Raw genomic sequence first — 24,142 nt, 5'->3', positions numbered from 1 at the left:
GGAGTTTTCCCAGCTGGAAAAAAAAAAAGGAAAGAAAAAAACCAGCTTTACATTTTTTTTTTTGCATGTTGGGGTAAAATAAAGACACCAACACCGTGTGCCAGGCTTTCAGACGGATGGCTCGTGGTGTCGGGAAGGCTAGGTCTGCGGTCAGGCCACCCTCCCAGATCCACAGGAGCGTTGGGTGGCTTTCTTGTAAACACTGTTGGCAGCTCCCAGGATGGCTCTTCTGGTAAAAAAAAAAAAGAAAAAAAATGCTGGAATGAAACATGGGCCTGCAGCCAAGACGCACTGCTCCCTATAAAACAGAAAACACGCACGTGTCAGGTTGGAAGGAGCCGAGCCTCTCTGAGAGGAGGTGTCCTGCTCTTTAGCATCCCTGGAGGGTGGACAGGAAGAGCGAGGCAGGGCTGGGCTCTGCTCTGAGATGGCCAGTAAGGAGCGAAGAGCGGAGACTATATACCAGCCCCCATGCCCCCCGCCAGGTCTTGCAATCAGGTTCCTTTTGCCAACTTGCTGATAGTCTCAGATTATCTTCTCTAAATGCCTAGCTCAGACCCAAGGTACAAGGAGGCCCCTCCGGGTCTCCAGAAGCAAAGACACAAAGCACAACATGAGCAGCAGGAAGCCCGGGTGAGCCATCCTCGTGGGTGCTGTCTGCTCGTAGAGACTCGGGCCACTCTTCTTATCAGAGCCCTTCCTCCGCCAGGGCAGGCCGTGGTGAGAGGAAGCAGTACTGGTCCAGACAGCACACATCATGATCCCCTGGACCATCCTACCTAGAGTGTGGTCCTCAGAGCAGCATCACTCAGCAGCAGCTCAGAGATGCAGAACCTCTGCCCCCACCCTGGAGCCACTGACTCAGGATCTGCTTGTGTACAAGATACCAGGTAACTCATTGCCACATTGAAAGTTTGAGAGGGGCTTTGTAGGACATCCTCATAAGGGGACATGAGTGTCTCCATCAAGGTTGTCCCAGCTGCAAAGGATGAACAGTCAGGGAAGCCTGGAGTGGTAAAGCCCCGGTGCCACACAGCACCCATGTGCTCTGGGTTTGGGTGAAAAGCGGTTTGGACATTAGATCCACTGCACCCAGGCTCTGGTTGTCCCAGCCACCCACCTTCCACAGTGAGGACGCATCAGCTCCCACTCTCACCCCACCCTACAATCTTCCTGGAAGAGGGAAGACCACTGAGCTCAAATCCGAGATGAAACAAGACCTCAGATGAGAGTGAAAAAATCAGATGTGGGGATCTTCATGCTGATTTTCTCATCCCTCAGTCAGAGTTGGCTTTACCTATCCCAGGACAAGGGCTCAAGTCCCATGCAGTCCGTAGAAAGACTGAAATGAAAGGCAGCTGTGTCCCGTGGGTGGACATGGGCTGCACAGGCCACATTGCACAAGCACTGCTTTGCAGGGAGCCCCGCTCCGTCCCACCCTGGGTTCCTTCAACTCTGTTGCTCTTGTCTGTTCACTGAGTCTGCAGAACTGATGAGCTCGTTCCTGGGCACATCACCAAGCTCTGCAGATGACTTGGTGTCCAACTCCCATCAAGGGGCCAAGTAGCCCTGCACACCGGCAAGGCTCACAAACCTGGAGCCTCCTTAACATCTAATGTCAATGAAATCACCAGCCTCTGGTGACCACTAAGGACAACTGCATGCCACAGCTCTTCTCTGGGAGGAGCAGAGAGCACCTCCCCTCTGGTTTGGGCCCCAGGACTGGGGCATAAATAGCCTGAGTGTTTCACTTTGAATAGAGGTGGGTGTGGCACCTGGAAATGACTGTTCTGCTACCTTCGCTGGTGCTCATTGCTTACACCTTGTAAGAGCAATGGCAACAGAATTATATTTACTATAGACATGCTACAGATGAGTGCTTACAGAGTTTTTGCTCAGTATTTACATGCAAATTGGGCTATTGCATGCATTTATCATTCATCAAGCCTGGAAACTAAAGTCCGGGGTGAGAAGGGAACTTGGCCAAGTTCACTATCCAAGTTTTGTTTGCTTTTAAGGGTGGCAGCAGTCGCAAAGTAACAGCTGTTTTAAAATGTTTCTCAGGTTAAAATTACTGCAGCAGATTACATTGTGTGAATCTGTGTGGCCTTGATTATCACCATTTTTTTCGTGTGTTAAGGCAGACTCAATATGACTTTCTGAGGAGAGTCTTGGCCTTACCCACAGTTACATCCTGGCTCCTCTCCAGATGACGATGCGAGAGCTTTCTATTCAGGCAGGAGCTCTTGTAAGGTGACACAATTTTGACAAGAGTGTGTTAATCTTCCTCCCACCTTTGGTGACTGTTAAACATGAGGCTCTACACCTACCCACTTCCCTACAACAGAGAATATTTGCACTTCTAATAGTTGTCGTGGAATGTAACCTTGAACTTGGTGTCACTCAAACCTTTCAATTCCTCTCGGTTAAGAGGAATTGTTTTTAGAGAGTATTTCCCAAGGGGCACTTGTATTAGTTAAAATAATGCTAGCTGCTCTAGCAAACAAATCCTGAATTCTCAGGGGCTTGCCACAGTAGAATGCATGCATACCATCTCATGGATACCACGGTCCAATAAAGGCTTTCTCCCTGGGTATCTTTCCACCAGGCCTTGAGCAGCCCAGGTGTCTTCCTTCCTGTGGCTCTATCCTTGTCTAGGTCCTTACAGCCTTCTCCTTTGAGCCAGCAGATGAGGACAGGGACCTTGGGGAGAATGTATCTCCTCCTAACCACTTGGCAAGTGTCACTTCTGTTCCTTTAGTGTCAAGGCCACACCTGGCTGCAAAGGAGTCTTGGAACACTACCCATGTTCTCAGAAAGGTGTGAAACAGACTTTGGTGAACTTAGTGTAGTCTGTGCTATGGAACCGCATTGCTCAAAATGCCTTAAACTAACCCAGATCAAACCAGTTCATTCAAGAGCCCCATCAGGTGGGCTCCCGCAGAATAGCTTCTATAGAACAGTAAGGAGGTGAGCCCTTGGACCCAACAGAGACAAGAGAGAAACACGGGGGGGCGGGGGGAGGCGGAGTTGGGGAAGGATTTCATACTGATGGTGCTGCAAGGTGCTTCTGAGGATGGCATCTGGGACCCGATGGTATTTCTTTTCCAGGTATCAGGAGGAACATCACTCTAAGAATGCAACACAATTTTGTTGGCATTGGCACATCTCTCGTGCTTCTTATTCTGCCCCTGCATCACAATATGACTTTGTGCCAACTTAGCACCTGATTTTATTTGGTGTGCTGTGACTCATGTCACTTACTGTGTTTCCATCTTGGAAACATCTTGGCCTTGGCTGTTGGGCACCACAGACTGAGATCAATACCATGTCTAGCAAACATGTGAGACATTAAGGGAGGTATATTTTGAACCAAACTCACACCTGGCTCCATCCATATTTCCTATTCTTGCTTCTCTGCTTCGTTTTTATTTTTGGAGAATTCTTATTCCATCTTGCTATAATCCACCTAGCCCTATGAATTGTGCCTAGTTCATTTAAAGAATGCAATGGAATACAAGCAAAGAAATAAATTACAGAATTGTCAACAAAATACAAGAGTGGCAATGATGCGGGAGCTACCAGAGAAAGTTGGAGGCACTTCCTTTTGTCCCTCTTCCCTGCACACTGGGTACCTACTGCCCACTCAGGGTGGTGGAAAACACCTTCCCCCAAACTCTAGAAGGAGCCTTCTCCAGTGACTCAAGAGGATGAAAGTCTTTGGGTTACTCTTTATTTGTAAAGATGTCTTAGTGACCATGGAACATTTCCCACTGTGTGCCTCTCCGTGTCCTCAAAGCACAGTGTAGCCAGACCCACCTCCAAGGCTCTTCTGAGTTCCTTGGGTAGATTAGCCAAGGGGCAGCACAGCACTGGGTGAAGAGCAGGACACAGGCAAGCACTACCCAACCTGGTGCCCACTCCCCACACGTGGCCACCAAACACTGGCAGTGAGGCAAGTCGGAACTGAGATGTGCTCTAAATGTAAAACACACACTGGATTTTGGAGACAGTATGAAAAAAATATGTCAAATATCACATTAATCATTTGTAATATTGAACAGGGATTGTCAGCTAATCTCTCACCACGAGTTCCCAGATGGGTACTTGGTGATTAGGGTTCAGCCTGGTGCTCAGGAAGAGCGTGGGATTCACGTTCAAAGGGAGGAACTGAGCCTTTCCTGCCTCTGCCCTCAGTCTTAGTCTCCTGTCTGATGCACTCGTCTCTGAGACTCAGCCTGGGGGACGAAGGCTTCAAGGTGTCATTCTCCTGTATTGTGTGGGCTTTATTTTCAAGGACAAAAAAAATATATTAACTTAGGGGGAAAAGTCATTTTGGGATTTTTCTTCAGTAAAATTAAATCTTACCTGGAGCCCCTTATCTTTCTCAAGCAGAGAAGTTAATTGTCCACCCCAGACCTCTGAATAGCAACTAAGAAAGATTAAAAATTTTTTCTGTTCAGAGATTATTTCAGTTATTACAGACACTAAATAGATGGCATATGAGCAACTGACCTACAGACATTCCCTCGTGAAGCCTGAATCCATTGTTTAAGAGAAGCTGGGAGGGGGTGCTGGGAAGTGAGTGACCGGTGGGTGAAACCGTGTACATGACTATGCTGAAACCCAGCTCACAGGAACACATGGAAGAGAAAGAACTCAAACCACTTGAACAGGTGTACCTGAGAATCGATCTGCTTAATACACCAATACATGGTCCTGATCCTAATGAGCCGGGGAAAGCCCTCACTCTGCCCTGTGGCCCAAAGATAGGGATGCTCAGGTGGCCACTCTGAAGTACCAAGATGCCCCAGCTCTCACTCCCTGCGCCCAGCCTGGCCCCACACATCACCTCTTTTTGCCACAGGACTTGGCCAACTTACCCCTCACACATGAAGCACAGGCCCATGCATTCCTCCCCAGCCATGAACATGTCCTCACCCCTCTCCTCTCATAGCACACACCAACAACCTGGAATTTCTTATCTTGCACATGTTACACTGGCATTTCTCTCATCGTGTCTGTCCTCTCCATCTCCCAATTCATTTGTAACACAAACCTCAATGACCCGGAAATTCAATCCTTCCAATGCCCAGAGAGGGGCATAGACCCTTCAAAAGTAAAAGATCTTACAAAGATTCACGAGGGACCACAAGTGGTTCATTTAGATGCATAAGAAATCCACTTATTCATCAGCAGAGACTCACCCAAGGATTCATGAACAGAACTCAGAGGGTCAATGAACTGAGACAGGAAATTGTCCATCTTTAGTCTCACTAACCTCTACTTGAACTATAGCATTTCCTTCAATTATAACAGTGAGCAGTAAACCACACTAGTTTTAGCAATGCCTACAACTTGTCAATAGTAGAAACCAGATACTTCAATATATTAGAATCGCTACAGATTTCTCAAAGTGTTATTTATTTCAGACATATGGCAGTTATTAGAACAGTAACGATTGCTTTTTAGTGAGTTAAGAAAGACTTAAGTATGTGACCATACCATATACCTGTTTCATTTATATGTTGATAACTATATCAACATAGTTGTGTCCTTTTTAACACTCTGTTTTATTTTGTGCATTTAAAGACATTACTATGAGAATGAGTCCTGTCTTAGCCAGCTCAGGCTGCTATAACAAAATACCTAAGGCTAGGTGGCCCAAACAACCAACATTTCTTTCTCACGGTTCTGGAGGCTGGGAATCCAAGATCAATGTTCTGGACAGTTCAGGAAACTCTTGCAGACAGTCACCCTTAAAATGGCAGAGAGAGATCATCTGTCTCATACCTCTTCTTATTAGGGCACTAATCCCAGTCACTAAGGCTCCACCCTCATGACCTCCTTACCTCCCAATGCCCCCCTGCAAATGCTGTTACTTTGGGGATTAGGGTTTCAACACATCTATTTGGGGGACAGGTATGTGTAGTTCATAGCAAGTCCATAGCCTCACTAGATAGCAAAGGAGTCTATGGAAAAAGGGGGAAGATAGTTAAAACACCCCTCTGGCACCCCTGCAAGGCATGCTACCCCTATAAGATTGATGCGAACATTCGCCATGGGGTCTTAAACAATAGCTCTCCAAGAACTTTACAGACTTGACTTCTCCTAGTGTCTCAAGAGGTGAAAAATATCCACATTCATGTCAAAAGACAGAAACTCAAATAGTGTATATGCAGCACAGGGGTGGGGTGCAGGGAGACCTGGTCTCCGGAGGCCCTCCAAGTCCAGTTCCCAGAAGACGTACACAGAGGCAGGGGTCATGGGATGCAGCCAAAGACCATCTCAAAACATGTCTCCAGCCAAGAGGCACCTGCTGATTCCAGAATGATGGGGCGACTCTCTCAACCCCCTCAGAAAAGGAAGAGGAAGTTCTTTTGTCAACATATTTCTAAACTGGGTGAGAGATATTGTTAGCTACTCAATTCCTCACCCCTCATGCTAATTAAACAAGCACTTTGGGTTAATTAATTTGTAGGAGAGGGCCATATTGCTGAGCATACATTTTTTCCAGTTTTCAACTGCTCTACTTCTCAGGTTGAAATTACTTTGCTGCAACTTTTCTTTCTTTCTTCTCACCTTTAACTCTGAGTCTGTTTGCATGTTTTCCTTTTGCAGTTTGGGGAAAAAAAGAATAAAAAGGGGGAAGAAAGTTTATTTGATCCTTTGAAGGCAGAAATCCACACATGGATTTTCTGCATTTAATTCATTGGAGAGAAAAGTTAAATTGAGTGAACAGAATGGGAAAGGGGGGGGGTGAGGAAAGGCAGAGGGGCTTTGATATCTTCCAGGTGTAGGCAAGACAAGCTGCCTCCAATATCCCCAGGCAGCCAAGTCCCACGGGCCCTTGGAGACCCTCGCCCAGCCAGGCCGTGTGCACCTGACCAGAGACCTCCAGGCTACAGTTTCTTAAAAGAGCCCAGAAGAGGGGTGCGTGAGATTCAGGCAGAAATGCTGGTGCCTCTCTGGTGCTCCCTGCCTCAGGCACTTTGATCAGAGAAATAAAAGCTGAGAACTAAGAAATCGTTCTGAGCTCGAGCAGAGAGTGGGGAGCTGGTAAGCTCGGAAAATGCTTTTTGTCACATGAGCTTGTATTTCTTCCTTCATCTCTAGGCATAAAGAGAGGAGTCGAAATACATGGTCATCAATATGATTGACGAATGCTCACAACTTCTGGGTCAGCTCAAGGGCTCACTCTGCCCTGTGAAAGAGAAAGTGCCTGACACCTAACTCAGGCCAGGCATCGAGCTAAATATATGGACTCCCAGAGCTGTGCCCCACAGCGGAGCCCCCAGGAAATGTACTGCTGACCTGGGACAGCGCCAACACGTCAGTGGGCTCTGAGACCCACGGGTCAGTAATCAGGACTCAGTTCACTTCAGTTTCAAAAACAAAAACCGTAGCTAATACATGCTAGATATTGCACTAGAGAAATATGGGGCCAACTGATGGCTGAGAGCTGGGTGCCTACAGACTATAAACTGGTAATAACCAATGGACAAGTGCTACAAAAAGTTGTATTCACAGGGTCAAGGATGGTGACCTGGAATGGGAATGACCGGTGAACTGGCACAAATAGTGTCTGGGAAGGCTTCATCCCGGAAGTGATGAGTGATCCAGATTTTAATGAAAAACTAGTTCATCAATGACCAATGAGATGAGAGTGATCTTGTGCACTGAGGAAAGAACAAATGTACCAACAGGGAGATGTGAAATATCAAGGTGTGTTCAGCATCACAGTCGCCGTGAGTGTGTTATCTGGGGAGAGGGCCAGTCATAATAGGTGACCCTGGGGTAACATAAGACCTGTGTCCCACTGAGCTGGGTTTTCTGGGGGTTTTACCCTGATGGAGTGGTTTTATGCAAGAAACTCAGATGATCAGAAGTGTCTTATAAACAGGCATCTGGTGGCAGGTGAATTGGAAGCTGTAACATATAACAGTTTTCCCTTCGGACATGCTGATTTTAAGGCCTTTCCAGAGATCAGCAAGGAGCGGAGCAGTGGGATGTGTGTTTCGGTAGCTCAGCTGTGTGTTTCGGAAACTGTGCTAGAGACACAGATCTGGGTGCTGCCAGGCTAGTGGTGATCACTGAATTCGCAATGAGGAAGAAACACTCATGAAGCCCCGTTTCTGGACTCTGGATCAGCTGAATGGCTCACTGCTTTAGAAATTTCTAGAATGTTAGACTTGAAGGGATCATAGAGTTTACCCTCACCCCTCATTTTGCAGAGGAGAAAGTTTAAGATTGGTGGTAACTATAGCGGTAGCTCGGTGGTCATCCGACTCTGCCACTGCCCTGCCCTTGACCTGGCCTGCCTGCCCACTGCATCTAGAACAGGCCAGAGGCGAGAGGAGAAAAGGGATGAGATGGCAAAGGTCGGCTGCAGAGCGAGCCAATCTATAGCCACAAAGATGCAGTGGAGACAGGATACTGAGCAGACCCCAGTCGGGCTGCAAGAAGAAGAAGCCGTAGGTTCCATGTGGTGCCTTGACCCCTCGTCCCCAGTGAACCCTCACCCAACTCAGTTGCCATGTCTTCCATGCAGCCATCCTGACCAGCAGAACCCAAAGGGACCTCCCCTTTCCCTGACCTTCACTGGAATTTCTTGCATTTAGCCATGAACTACGATGATTCATGGGCCCTTCCCACACTGCACTGGTCTGGACCCACAGAACTGAGCACGCAGGGTGGCCATAGAGTGGGGGCTCCACAGATGAGAGCTGGAGGAGTGTGCTGCCTGGGAGCACAGGGCAGAGCAAGACGGGCAGAACCAGATCCCTGGATGAAAAGTGAGTCCACAGACAAGGAAAATGAGAGCAGAGCTCAAGAAAAACATGTGGGGCTGTCACTTCCCAGGAGGCCTAGCACAACCCCCCTGCTTGAGTCCTAGGCTGAGGAAAACAAGAGGGATCTGACACCAATCATACCAGGACGGGATGATCTAATAGATATTTTCCAGCCTTCGTGTCTATTACCCCCAAACAAGATGACATGTGCTTCCAAGCAGCTGCTCTCTTGTTATGAGCACTATAATTAATCACAAAGTACACACCCACTGCAGTCTGCACAGAGAGGCAGGGGAAGCCAACCAAGGCACAGCAACGCTGCCTGGCTGAGCCAGCGAGGAGTCCCAGCCTCCAACTGCAAGCTCGAGCTCTCCTGTCCTGTGGAGCCACGGAGAGGGGCAGCTAAGCTCCCCCTGCGACCCCAGGGAGTCTGGGAGGAAGTGAGGTAGGAGGATTGGAGGCAGGATACTAGCCTTTGTTCTGTCACTATACGGGGGGTCCCTTCCCATCCCTGAATCTCCATGTTTTCATCTGGTGTCCCACCTGACTACTCTCCATTCCACGTAAAGCATGGGTCTCCCCTTGGTGCCCATGCAGAGGCCTTGGCAGCTAACCCTCAAATAGCAGCCCTGGCTCTTGTAGGGAGGGGACCCTTAGGATGCCAGGTGTCCGAAGAGCCCCCATTGCAGCCAGTCCAGCTCTGCAAGAGGTTGCTTTGGGAATACGTGTCTGGATCCCACTAGGACACTCAGTGAACTTGGAGTCACAGCAGGGTTCTCCCTGCAGATTTGGTGCTGAGCACAGACTGGCAGTGATGAGTCTTGAGACAAGGACCCTGAGCACTGGGTCAGGCCTTGTCCACCCCCAAATGATAAGGGTTCCTGCCAGGCTGCAAACAAACTGAGGGACCAAGACTGGCCAGATGCTCAGAGTGGTCCCTGGCATCTCAACTTTCCCAGGCTACGGTAGCTGTTGATTTGCGGGGATGCACATCTGCCTTGGGGCTTCTTTCCTGCACAGTAATCCAACTCAGCACACTAAAGGCCCCCAACCCCTTTCCAGCTGCTCTTCCAGAAATACATTGGATGCTTCTCCTCTAGCCCTGGGCTGACCCCAGCTTCTCCTGCCGATCGTCCTCCAGGGTCTGTCTGATTTGGGCTGGCCAAGTCCAGGCCAGACTCAGGAAAGGCAGTTTATGGGAGGAGATACTGGGAGGTGCTCGGCAGTAGCAGCAGAAGATGCAGCATCTGGAGAAAGTCCCCAGGCACCCAGGTCTCCTCTCCCCATCCTGGCAAACCACCACGTGCACAGAGCAGTGAAATAGGAGGCTGCTAGACTTGCCCAAACCTAGAAAAACAGCCTCAGATGGAGGCCCGTGGAGCTCAGGCATCGAGGCCTGTGGTTCTTCCTCCCCCTGTTCCATTCATCCCCTCTCTCCACCCCACAGTCACTCACATACATGCTGACACCTTCTTGATCCAACACAGCCTCCCTGCATCTGAGGGGACCTATAAAGTGGCTTCTTCCCAATGTCATCCCCTGGCTATAAGCCAGAAAGATCTCCCACCACCTGGGAAATCAAACCTGCTTAGCCTGTTTTCCATGGCCTCCACAGACTGCTCCTGAACTACACCTCCTTTCTCACCCCTTACTGCTTCTTCTCCCACAGGCCAGCCACATGGGAAATTCTACTTGTGCCCTCTTCTGCCCTTCCTCAATTTCTGCTTGGGCACTTCCCCAATGCCCAGCCTGGCCTTGTCCCCTTGCTGCCAGGGGCTGGCCCTGACCTTCCATCTCATTCCACTGCCCAGGACTCTCCCTGACACTGGGCTACCTCCCGACCATCTCTCAGTGGCTTTGTGAACTGTGGTCCCAGTTCAGGCCTCCTTCCCCTCTATCCTCTGCCCCTTTGGGAGGCGGGAGGCTGCAGAGAGGGCTCTGGCTCAGAGGGGATCTTACTCCCACCTTTCCATTGCTTGAGGGGTCCTGCTGCTCTCTGAGCAGAAACCAGCCACAGGGGGCCCTGCACCCTCCTCTCTGCATTTTCTCCACCACTTTTGCCACCTTTGACATGAACTTTATTTATTTAATGTCTGTTTACGTCTTCCCTCCAAAAAAAAAAAATAGGTGCACGCAGGAGGGTTGTTTTTCTGCTTTGTTCACAGCTGCATCCTTTGTCCAGAACACTCTCTGGCCAGTGGCAGGCATTCTCTAAATATCAGTGAACAAATTCATGAGTGAGTGAGTAACTTCTCCTGTCTACAGCCTCTCCACTTGTAAAATTAGGGGGTTAGGGGGTACTGCCCCTCTTGCCAGAAGGCTGCCTGCTGTGCCCCTGCTGATATTCCTGACCTTCCCGCAGGACCTTGCCCAACCCCCTGGAGCCCCAGGGACCCAGACCTTTGCCTATGGGATCGGATTTTTTTTAAATATAGACCTGAGGATTATATTGCTATTTCTACTGTGGGAATCCAGTGTCCTTGCCAGATCAAACAGAACCATTTCCCCAGCGGGCACAGCCTTGGGAGGCAGCCTCTCTGTGAGGTCTGTCCCAGCGGGTGGGGCCAGAGTGAGGCCTTGGAGCACCGTCAGAGTCTGATTCAGTGAGAGGAGGGAGGCTGGGCACTCACTCCTTTCTAAGCTAGGAGACCCTTGACACCGGCTCCAGCCGCCTCCAGGAAGGTCCACACTGGCATGTAAGGGGGCCTGGCCCACACTTTAGCCTGGAGAAGAGAACATGCGTGGGGACCAAGAAGCCGCTTAGAGAGAGTGTCGCTGCATGCGCAGAAGTTAGGAACTCGGGCTCCACACCAGACGCCTGGGTCCCCGCCTGGATGCCCCGCCCCCTGCTAGCTAGTCATCTCCCTAACATTGCTCCATATCTGCACGTGAGAACAACGAGGGCGCCCCGCGGACTTGTCATGGCAACTAAATGACTAAGTGTGAGGAATGGCTTGGTCAGCACCTGGGCAAAAATAATCTACCAATAAGTGTTGGTTATTGTTATTATTATATTCCTCCCAAGCACTTATTGCCGCATCACCACCACCAAAAACCATGGTGCTTCAGCACACATCCGCTGGCTGCCTCTTCCAGCAGAATGTCTCCTTGGAGACCCTTTACTGTAAAAATTCTGCAGCTCCCTCTGAAGGGCCCAGTTCCAGTGTCCAGAACAGCAGAGACCCAGGCTCTCTCTGGGGTCCCCACTGTCCTGCCTGTGAGAAATCACAAGGCCTCCAGCCCTTCATCAGATCAGGAAGCCTCACCATCAAAGAGACGCCCCCTGGAGGACACCCTTGAAAAGTCACTGGACTGGAGTTCTGGAAGGAGGCCCAGTGGGGATGAAAAGTCCTTCCCTGGACCCCTGGGTGCTGCTCCAGGGTCAGTGTTGTCCATTTCCTCCCCTTTGCCATCTCTTCCTTCTCTCCGGAAGCTGAGGTTAAATCCCTGGACCCAGGAGCACCAGTATCTGTCCAGACCAATCAGGAGGCTGCTTCTAAAGGGGAGGCCCACTACCCTATCTCCAGCCTCGAGTTCAGACAATCGTTTCAACTGCCAAAAACAAAAAATTCTCATGCAAACCGAAGCCAAATTGAAAATCTGTTCATCACTTCTTCTGGTGCCTCGGGTCCCTTGTTGGGGAATTTTTAAATGGCTCAGCTCATCTGAAGCCAAGGAAGAGAGAGGAGACAGATGGAGTCATGCATTTTTACAGAGATTCTTAAGAACTGTCCTTGTGGAAAGCCCCTCTGCCCACCCGTGCTGCAGCGGCGAAGTCTCATCCCATGACCTGCTCTTACTAAAGATACTTCTCCCCGCACCTGACAGCCCGGGCACGGATCTGCAGGGACTCGTTTGCGCAGCGGCCTTCAGGAGAGACGTTTCTTACACGACTGAGTCCGAAAAATCCAAGGCTTGCTTACCAAAAACAGTCTTTCTACTGCATGACAGGATACGCAAGCATTGGTTTTAACGAGTAAATGTCCACTGGGAGAGGGACTCCCAGTGGGACTCCTTGCCAGTTAAGACCAACTCCACCCAAGAAGTGGAAAAACCGGGAGTGACCCAGGCTCCACCCAACACACCTGTCACATATGTGCGTGGCAGGTCATGTCAAAAGTCCCCAAATGCACACAGCTGCAGCCACTGTGGAAAGCAGTATGGAGCTCCTCAAAAAAATGAAAAACGGAAATGCCTTTTGACCTAGCGATTCCACTTCTGGGAACAGATCCAAAGAGATGAGGAACACTAATGCAGAAGAATACACGCACCCTTGTGTTCACTGCAGTGTTATTTACAATGGCCAAGCTTTGGAAGCAGCCCAAGTGTCCATCAGTAGATGAGTGGATAAAAAAACTATGGGCCCTGGCTGGTGTAGCTCAGTGCATTGAGGGCGGGCCTGGGAAGCAAAGGACCGCCAGTTCGATTCCCAGTCGGGGCACATGCCTGGGTTGCAGGCCAGTTCCCTGCAGGCCAACTACCAGCAGGGGACGCATGAAAGGCAACCATACATTGATGTTTCTCTCCCTCTCTCCTTCCCCTCTAAAGATAAATAAATAAATAAAATTTAAAAATAACTATGGTACATTTACACATGGAATACTACTTGGTCACAAAAAATAAGGAAACTTTACCCATTGTGACAACATGGAGGGACCTGGAGGACATTATGCTAAGTGAAATAAGCCAGTCAGAGAAAGACAAATACCAAATGATTTCACTCATATGTGGAATCTAGTTGAACAAAATAAACTAACAAACAAAATACAAACAGACCCATAGATAGAGAAGACCAGACTAATAAGCATTGGAAGAGGGGAGGGGGATTGCGGGGCTTGGTGAAAAAGGAGATGGGATTAAGCAAAAAATAAAAAACAAAGAAAACTCATAGACAGGTAATAGCATGGTCATTACCAGGGGGAAGGGAAGGGAGGGGCAGTAGAGGAGGGTAAACAGGTGATAATGGTAATAGAAGGAGACTTGACTTTGGGTGGGGAACACACAATACCGTATACAAATGAAGTACTATAAAACTGTATACCTGAAACCTATATAATTTTATTAACCAATGTCACCATAATAAATGTGATTTAAAAAAGAGACCCCAGCACTCTCTTCACATGGGCTGACCTAGGGAAGAGTCTGGTGGGCACTGAACTTGACTGCAGAAATTGATTCCATGGCTGGTTTTTAAATGCCCTGCACAGGAAATCTGGCTCTTAGAAGCTGACCTCAAACTACTATCATTGAGCAAAGCCCCAATTTCACTCAGGGTCAGAGCCAGAGTTCTCTAGAGAAACAGCACCAATAAGATAACTCTGTGTGTGTGTGTGTGTGTGTGTGTGTGTGTGTGTGTGTGTGTGTACACACATTTATTTTTTAAAAATTGGCTCATACGATTGTGGGGCCCTGGCACACCTAAAATCTGTAAGCCAGGCNAGAGAAACAGCACCAATAAGATAACTGTGTGTGTGTGTGTGTGTGTGTGTGTGTGTGTGTGTGTACACACATTTATTTTTTAAAAATTGGCTCATAAGATTGTGGGGCCCTGGCACACCTAAAATCTGTAAGCCAGGCCAGTATGTTGATCATTAAAAGTTGATGTTGGCAGTGTTGTGTCTGAATTCTACAGGGTAGCAGGTTGAAAACAGAGTCAGGCTGTTTGTGTTTCAGTCTTAAGGAGAATCCCTTGTTCAGAAAACTTCAATCTTTGCTCTTAAGACCTTGAACTGCTTGGGCGAGGCCCAGCTACATCACAGAAGATAATCTGCTCTGTTCAGTTTCGACTGATTTAAATGTTGATCACATCTGAAAAACACCTTCACAGCAACATCTAAACCAGTGTTTGACCAGTGGACCACCATAGCCTAGCCAGGATGACACATAAATGAATCGGCATGTTCTGTCTGCTCTCCGGCCATCCCACTTGGCCAGTCTGCCCACCTGCTCCTTCTCCTTGGGCACATAGGATTGCCGTCAGCTCTGTGCTTTATCCCACTGAAAAGCATCCCATCCCATCCCTCGCGTCTTCAAAGTCTCCCTTGCCCCTCCAAGACCCCACTCCAGACCCACTTCCTTGATGGAGCCTTCCCTGGCTTTTCTGGGCCACACGTGTCTCCCTAGGGACTCCGGCAGCCCAACTGTCCATCGCAAAGACCCGGCCTCTGACCACATACTCGAAAGCCTGCCTTCTCTAGCCTTGTCTCTGATTTGGGAGACCAGCTCATGTACCTCCACCTCCCACCTGAGATGAGACTGGAACATCTAAGTGGGTGCACACACCCACCCGGCGGGGATCTTCTCTGCAAAGAAAGTACAGTGACGGTAAGCACTGGATGAAATAACAAAGCCACAACGAAAACAGGAAAAACAGAAAATCTGGAGGTCTTTCTGTCTGAACTGAGCTAAAAACAAAGGCCGAAGGGGGTCGGTTGAAAAGGTGACCTCACAGTAGATAAGTACAGAGAACGGCTCCTGCGCAGGCTAATCTGGGAAAATGCAAGATGTTGCGGCCCTGCAGTGGGAGCTGCTTCTGAGCTGCAGATGGGGCTTCCAGCAGGCGCTGGGAGCACATTAAGGGAGGACTGCGTGATTCACTCCACGGAGACCTCTCCAACAGCTGAGTTCAAAGTTCTGCTTTTAATCGATTCAGTGTGTGATATCACTAGGCAGCATTTCCTCCGAAGATAAGGGCAGCATTGATTGCCAGATAAGAAGTGCAGGCGGCCTTGAGGAACGGGGGAGCCCCCTGCCAGAGCATGGGGAGGTGGGGTGGGAGCACAAAACCAGCTTGGTGGAGGGGGTGGGGAGCTGGCTGATGCTTTGCAGGAATGAATACAACTACCAGCTGGAGCTCCACCCCTGCCAGTCCAGAGAGCTCAGGGCCTCCCCACTGTGAGCCAGTCCCCACCTCCTGGGAAGGGGGGAAGAGGAGGGAGCTATACAAAGACCTCAGACATTACCGAAAGACGGAGGGTGGCAAATCTCAATGTTTGCTCCATCTCGATGAATTTATTAACGCCATGGTGCCCAGTGCTATCTATGGATGCAACAGACAGCCCCAAGCACCACCTTTAGCGGGGAGCGCATTCCAGCAGGGAAGAACGGCATTGGGCAAGTATTACAAATAACTACCAAGAAAAATCAGGTTGACCACATGCAATTTTTAGAGGACAAAGTAACATCATGGGAGCTATGTTTGCTTGCCAGGGTTGGCCAGGGTCAGTGTTGGTGGTGGATTTCACAAAAGACTGCTCATCTATAAACCAAAGGCTTCTATTATGACCTTGGCTCCTGAGACCTCCCTGTCTGAGTCACTTCCTAGAGACTCTGTGTGCCCAAGAAGGCTGACAACAGATCAGAGGTCCCTCCTAAATGCTTCTACTGTGAACAGTGGTGCCCCGCCCCCACCATCACCCCCCACAGAACTCCTCAGGCTGTATTTTAATGGTCTGGTTAGTTGCCAGTCTCCTCTACTGAACAATAAGCTGCTTGCAGGCAGGGGAATGACCGTCCCACTCAATTTTGCCTGCAGGGCCTACAAAGAACAGGGCATACAGTTGGCCACAGGGTTGAGTGCTGCCCACTTAATGCGCATCTAGAGAAACTCTGCTAAGAATAATAGCAGCATTGTGTGAACAAGCATTATGTGTCAGACGCTGCTAAGCACTTGGCGAACATGGGCTCATTTGTTCCTTGCAGTAATCGTTTGAGTTTGGCATTATTATTCCCATCATGAAAATCAGGAACCTGAAGCTCAGAGAAACTAAGTAATCTGCTGAAGGTCACACAGCTTGGGATGAGATTCAAAATCAGACCGGTCCCTGGTCCTCACAGATGCTGGCCTGAGGTCCCCTGGAGTGAATGCATGTTTTCTGTACGTGTGCAAGAACAGGGAACTGCTCCTGACCTGGTGTGAAAAGGGCGAGGAGCTTTGAGCGCTCGGCAGACACCCATACGAGGAAGGCAGGACGATTTTGAGTTGTCGGGATCTGAAGCTCCCAGACACGGAGCTCCTAAATCCACCAGATCCTCACGAGGAGGTAAAGGCAGGTACCAGACCCTATGAGGCTTCTCCAGGAGAAGGAGAAGCGCTTAGGGCCGGACCTGAGAAGGAGGTCAGCCAGATTCAGGGGAAGCAGGCAGAATTGTCAAGAACCGACGCCCCTTAGGTTCTCAGTGTCTCTTTCAGGCTCATTTGGGTTTCTCTCTGAAACGCAAGACAGGTGACTCATGCAGGAAGCCCCAGAGCCGGTCTCAGACCCCTGGACTGGGACAGGAAGCAGAGGGGTGGCAGAAAGCGCATCACGGTGAGGGTCAGGCCACACACTGACTCAGATGAGCAGTACAGGCCCAAAGTGGCAAGTGATTTACCTGCCACCACTGCGCAAGCCTTCAGGGGGATGTGCTGAAACTTCGGAGACAGATCGGGCTGAGGAGGCATGCTGTTCCCGAAAGAGCCACTTCAGTTGGCCTCGACTCCCGCGTGGAAAATTAAGAGAGGAGCTTGTCATCAGCGGAAGAAAGAAAAGTAGTCCGCTCATTTCATCACAAAAACTCCACAAGCCTATGGCAAATGGTCTCAATTCCTTCCCTCCACCTGATTTATACCAAAGCCATTGTTCACCGTGATGGTGTTCAATATATCACCAGAATGAACACTGTGCATCTTGGTATTTCACCCTCCAAAGCCTCATAGAAAAATGGATGCTAATGAAGAGACCTTCCATGTTTCCCTAAGAAGGCTATCACCTCTGATAATACAGAGTGCTTCAGCTGATCAATAAAGGCAATACATCAATGCAATTTATTAAATACAGCAAGCACTTTCCCAGGCAAGTGCTCACAAAGAGGCCAGAACAGCGTATCGCCAGCACTCAGAAGGAAGAAAGGTGGCTACTGGTTATGAAGAAAGTTTCCGAAAGAACCCCCAGAGGGAGTTCCAGTGGGGGCAGTGACGTCCTTAGTGACCCCATCCCAGTCCCTAGCAGAGCTCTCCTTGTGGGGTCCTCATCAGTGCTCTGAAGACAGAATCTAATGTAAAACAAAAGAGAAACAGACTCATAGATACAGAGAACAGACTGGCAGCTGTCAGAGAGCAGGAAGGTTGAGGGACTGGGTGAAAAAGGTGGAGGGATTAAGCAAAAGAAAAATAAGACACAGATGATTGCCTGAGGGAAAAGGGGTAGTGGGAAAGGGCAAAGGGGCATAAATGTTGGTGGAAAGAGACTCAAAGTTGGGCGCTGAGTGCATGATGCTGCGTGCAGATGACATGTTCTATAGCCGTGCACTTGAGACCTGTACGGCTTTATTAACCAATATCACCCCAATAATTCCAATTTAAAAAAAAAAACATAGTAAGTCTCACGGATGTGGGAGTCAATCCTTGAATCTGCCCATTCTCTGCCCGGAGAAGGAGCAGGGAATGGCCTCCCATTCGGGGGTGTGAAAGCCATCCCAAAGGGACCCCACATCCCTACCCTGGTCCTGATGCTCAGGCTCAGCTGGCTCAACAATTTCTCTGAGCAAGCGGACCTCTAACCTTCACTTACTCGGCCAGCAAGGGTCCCGAAAACAACCACTGCACTAATGGATGGGTCACACCTCCCCCAACAAAGTCCAGGCTGGGACTGTCATTTCCTCTCCCACTCTTATCTCTCTCTCTCTCTGCCCTAAGGCCACTAAGGAGAGAAAGGCCACAGCAGAGCTGCGGTGGGGTCACGGTCAAGGCTTCGGACGCGCAGGGCCTAGCCTGTGAATGGGCTCCTCCCTGGGCAGAGAGCCTTTGTAAGACACATGACATCCACCCCTCCACCCCGCAGAGGGTCGCTGCGGGCTTCATTCACCACATCCATGGCTGTGTGGGGATGCGGATGATCTCTTTGTGGTTAATAAAGCCAGGCAGGTCTCAAGTGTACAGCTATAGAACACACTAGCTGCACGCTGCGTCATGCACTCCACACCCAGCTCAGAGTCTCTTTCCACCAACATTTACCTGCCCTTTGCCCTTCCCCACCCCACCCCCTTTCCCTCAGGATTGAGAGCGGCCAGCTGATGATCAGACAGCCTCTGACCAGCGACGTGAAGGGTACAGTCTGAGCTCCCAGCTCTGGGCCTCATCTCAGCTGCGTGTCTTTGGGGAAGTTATGGAACTTACCTGTGCCTCCAATGCCAAACTAGAAAACAGGGGTAAAAATGAGGCCTACCAAATTGGTTCTTTGGGAGAATTAAATTAGATAATGAAGTGTTTTCTAAGAGATGATAAGCCATAGCATCAGTAGTATGAGAAATCATTTTAGTCAGAACAAGGGGAAAACTTTCATATATATATTTTAGGACACAATAACTTAACATCAAATTTAACTTAACAATTATTACTACTTAAGACAACTCTAAAGTTTAAACTAAGTTGACACAGAGTGAGAAAGGTATTTATAACACATGCTATCAACAAAGGGCTCATATCCAAAATATATAAAGAATTTCTACAGCCCTGACCTGTGTAGCTCAGTTGGTCGGGCATCATCCCGCAAAGTGGAACGTGGCCGCTTCCCATTCCAGGCTCATGCCTTGGTTGTGAGCCCGGTCCGTGGTTGGGCTGTGTGTGAGAGGCAACCTTCTCTCTCACATCAATGTTTCTGTCACTCTCTTCCCCCTCTCTTCCCCTCTGTCTAATAATAAATATATAGAATCTTTGAGAAAAAAAGAATTTCTACAAATCAATAAAAAGATTAAAAAATAGAATTTAAAAAACTTGAGAGGGCATTCACCAAAAGAAATACTTAAATAGAATGACATGAAAAAAAATGTCTAATGTCAGTAGTAATTAGGGAAATGCAAATTAAGACCACGGTAAGGTGTCACTGCCTCATCCCCAGGACAGCTAACTGAAAGCAAGGATAACACCAACAGTAGGTAACGATGGGAGACAGTGGGAGGAAACTTTCAGAGTTGGGACCATAGTTGGTACAGTCACCAGAAAGCCACTACCTACTGAAGTTGGCCGTACGATACCCACAGCTCATAACCCAGCACTTATACTCCGAAATATACAATCAGCATAAACATGCTGTAGTAAATATGTACAAAAATGCTCATATTTATCAATAAGCTCAAAAAACTGGAAATAACACAAATGTCCAAAAAGAGCATAATAAACAAATAACCTTGCTGTATTCATGCAATAGAATACCACATGGCCATGAAAATGAACGATTCCAGTACTAGGTAGCAGAGGTATTCTCTCCAACGTAACATCAGAGACACACATACAAACCTGAGAGCCCGTACGTACACCGGGCAAACCCAGGCCAACCGGACAAGAGAACATGAGGATCGGAATAGGGCGAGCTCTGCAGAAGCAGAAGGGGACCCGGACAAAGGCTTCCAAGGTCCTGGCCCTGTTGCACTTCTCGGCATTTCGTGATGATGTACTAACTTACACTTTTGTGCTTTGTGCACTTTTCAGTATGTTACAGTCGTAATTTTGAAGAAGTTTTACAAATTCTTTATATGTTAAATAAATACCTGGGCGCATGATTAGCACAGAATTGTGAAAGTAACAATAAATTAAGATGAGAAAATACTGAGGTGATAGAGCTAACCTTCATGAGACATATGCCCATTCCACACACTTCACGTAAATTATCTCAGTTGTCTCAACAGTGCTCTGAGGTAGGTACACGTGTGGCATCTCAGGCACAGAGAAGTTCCGCTGCTTGCCTACGGTCACCCAGCTAGTAAAGAGCAAAGCAAAGATTCACAGCCAGGCAGTTCAGCACTGAGGTCACGCTCCTGGCCATCACCCCCTGCTGCCCTCATGCAAAGAACCCACCATAACTGGCCCACGGTCCCCCTGAGTCAACTCTTTGATGAGCCAGAGTCTTCCCTCTTGACTCTCTGTGTTCTGTCAGGAAAGCCTGTCACTCACTCCTCATCCCTCTCCCAATTCAGCTGGTGTTTTGGTTTGGATATTCCTTCTTTCTCCCCAGAAACCACATTCCTATGACAGGAAATCTAGTAAGACACAGCTTCCACGGGCTTGAGGGGACACCAAAGACACAATCGCACAGCCTTTAGAAACACAGAAAGTAGCAAGGCTGGTGGCCGTGACAAATTAACCACAAGCGCCGGTTGGAACTGGCTTCACCCAATGACACAGTCTCGGGGAGACCACCGAAAGCCTTCTGCTGATGGGCTGAGCGCTAACCTGGGACCCAGGCTTCCTCCAGATCCTGCAGGAGCCGGGTGCTGATGGCGGCTGGTGACAAGGGAAGCCCGCAGTGAACAGACACCTTTGCCTCCTGGAAGGAGCCAGAGGGGGAAGGTACGAGCACATTCCGAATGCAACAAGGAAGAAATGGCTCACAAGTGTGAGCAAAAGTAAGAAGATGCTCCCAGGGTCCCAGGACGAGAGACTTGCTTCTTGGAAGAGACTCTGCTCCCAGAAGAAGAAGCATCACCATCTGACCCTGTGCGGTCATCCGCCCAGGGACACAACCTCTCCCCGGAGCCCCTTCGGAGCCTCCTGGAAAGTCGGGTGCATTTGTCATCTGAAGACCACGAATACGGCACTGCCCATCTGCACAATCTTTTTGGTGCTAAGTTTATTTGTAATCATTGCAGCAGCCTGTTTAATTATAACTAATGGGCATAGTCATGCTAAGCGGCATGCCGCTGGAATTCCCTTCCCCCACCGGAGACAATCCACGAAGGTACAACGAAGATGCTGGCACACGCGAGTAACTCTGTTTAAGGAGACCAAGCTCCTGCCCTTGAGACCCCTATGTGGGTGGAGAGCTTTCACCAAAGAGACTTCCCATGGAGCTCCTGTGGGGACAGCTTCAGCCTTTCAGGCTGTGGGGACGGGGACAGGGTGTTCTATTTGTGAGCTGCCATTCCTGAAAGCTCGATGACAGGAGCAGAGCCCCCCCTCTCCAGGCCTCCTGCAGAGGCTGTGATTTACCATGCACATTATTAATGAGCTTCATCCTAAAGTTATTCTGGCTGCATGTGGAGCTTAGAGGACTTGGGAGCACAACTTGGCAGGCGAGAGAGCCTTTAAAATGCAGCGCTTCCCCAGCCTGCTTTAAAAAAATAATAAAATAAAAAGGAATATAAGGAAGAAATAAGAGACTGTGGAGTGGGAGTGGGGACAAGAGCAAAAATGGGTTGCAAAGAGCAAAATGAGGAAAAGAAAAGTTTACATTTTTTAAGATAGAGATTTATCCTCTGCTCCATATCCCTTCCACTCTGCTCCTCCCAGCCCTGGGCTCAATCTTTCTGGAAAGGCCCTCCCTGCAGGTCCTTGGGGCTACTGGGGCCATGTCCAAAACTTCTCATTGACTTCCCCAAATCTCAGAGCCTTTCCCTCCTGGCTTCTAGTAGCCATGTGGCACTTCATTTATTTAATTATTCATCAGAACAGCTATGGACTCCTTGCTGCGAAGTAATTGTGGCCGACGCCAATCCCAGATTTTAGAGAAGACAAGATGCCCGTGGGCATCTTGTCTTTTCAAGAGGCTGAATTCCCAGAATTGGAAACACTGCAGGTCTATAGCCCTTCCACCCACGCCCTGGCACACAGGGAGCCTGCAGGGAATGCATGCCGGATGACCTCATTGGACAGTGGTGGCAATGAGGGTGAGGGGAGGTGGGACTGGTGGCTAAAGATGGCTAGTTGCTCTCAGGGAGGAGCAGACATTTATTCAGCAAACAGGTAAGACCACAAAAGGCCTTGATGAATGGGGAGCTTTGTTGGCAGACAGGAGGGGGGCAGAGGTGGTGTCTTGGGCTCTGTTCGCTCTCGGAAAGAACAGATATGGATGGCAGAGCAAGGGAAGAGTGATCGATTCCTGCTCTCTAAAGAATTGACAGCATTATCTCAACCCAAATCTAGGGAAGGATTCTGAAACCTGATTCCCACTTGCTCCCAAAGGAGCCTGGTCACGTACAGTCATGTGCTAGTCTGTTCCCCTCCACATACAGAAGCAATTTTTTTCTACTTGTTGATTTTTGGAGAGAGAGGAAGGAAGGGAGAAATAGGGGAAGAGAAACACCAATGTGTGGTTGCCTCAGGTGTGCCCCCTACTGGGGACCTGGCCCGCAACCCAGGCATGTGCCCTGATTGGGAATCAAACCTGTGACCCTTGGGTTTGCAGGCCAGCATTCAGTCCGCTGAGCCACACCAGCCAGGGCCTACAAAAGCATTCTTTTAAACTAAATTCCATTCCTGGGACTTCCCCAGTTGTGGACACATACACACACACACACACACACACACACACAGGAAATCCTATCACTTAAAAGTTCTCACAACTATGATTGTAATGCTTCGTCTACTAAACATTTGCACATAGTACATACCAAATCAACCTCCCTGATCAAAATATTTCCCAGAAGTTTCCACAACACATCAGTGACTCTTCGAGCTGAAAAAAGGTAGAATGAGTCTGCCATAACTCCACCCAGAATCCAGAAGGTGGACCCAGGCTCACCAGGCGCACCACCAGCTGAGGCCTTAGTCCCCACTCTTCTTGAGAGGACCACCTTGATCAGACCCAAGACAATGCCACTGGCAACTTCTGCATAAGGGAATGAAGTGGAATACCCAGCTGTGATCTAAACTCCTCACCACCTCAAGAGCGGGCCAGGCTCGGAGGTTCTGAAAGACACCCTTTCCTTAAGCTCCTGCTCTGCTCAGCTTCCCACAGAACCCACTCCTCCTCTTCAGCTGGGAGAGGGGACAGCTAGCCACGTGGCTGCAAAATGGCCGTTTCTGGCCAAGGTAAGAGTAACTTGGAGGCCTTGAACTGTGTGGTCCTCCTTCCCGCCTCAGTCACTATAGGAATCTGTGAAGAAGCGTCCCTCCATTGGGAGGCACCCTGCCCCAAATCCCAAGGGGGAGTTACTTTCTCCGAGAGAAAACTTTGGCAAACACATCACAGCATCAGTAAAGTGCATCAGAATGAGAGTAGACTCAGGGCGCATCTGTTCTGAGCCAGGATCTCCTGGTTACGTTTGACAAACATCAACGACTCTAAACTTTTTCTCTGAATAGGCACCCGGCAAATAGCTTCTGTCTCCCTTCCTTTTATAAAACTCTTGGCATGTGCCCAGCGCAAGGCCACGTGATGGAGGGTGTTTGCCATTCTCTTTCGCTCTGTGCCTGAATGGCAAGACATCACAACGGCTCATCTTACAGTGTGCGAGGATACATCAACGCATCCTCTCCTTTTCTGCAAAACATTGCAGACGTGGTTAAATAGCAAGTGATTATAAATTGCCTTTCCTATTGAAATGAGAGTTAATGGTAATGAAAGTATACATTGAGGGTTTCAACGTCCTGCTGA

The sequence above is a fragment of the Sturnira hondurensis genome, unplaced genomic scaffold (genome assembly GCF_014824575.4).
Source record: "Sturnira hondurensis isolate 20B ecotype Veracruz unplaced genomic scaffold, ASM1482457v3 Scaffold0022319, whole genome shotgun sequence".
NCBI classification, from domain to species: Eukaryota; Metazoa; Chordata; class Mammalia; order Chiroptera; family Phyllostomidae; genus Sturnira; species Sturnira hondurensis.
Note: the sequence above shows the minus strand (reverse complement) of the source record.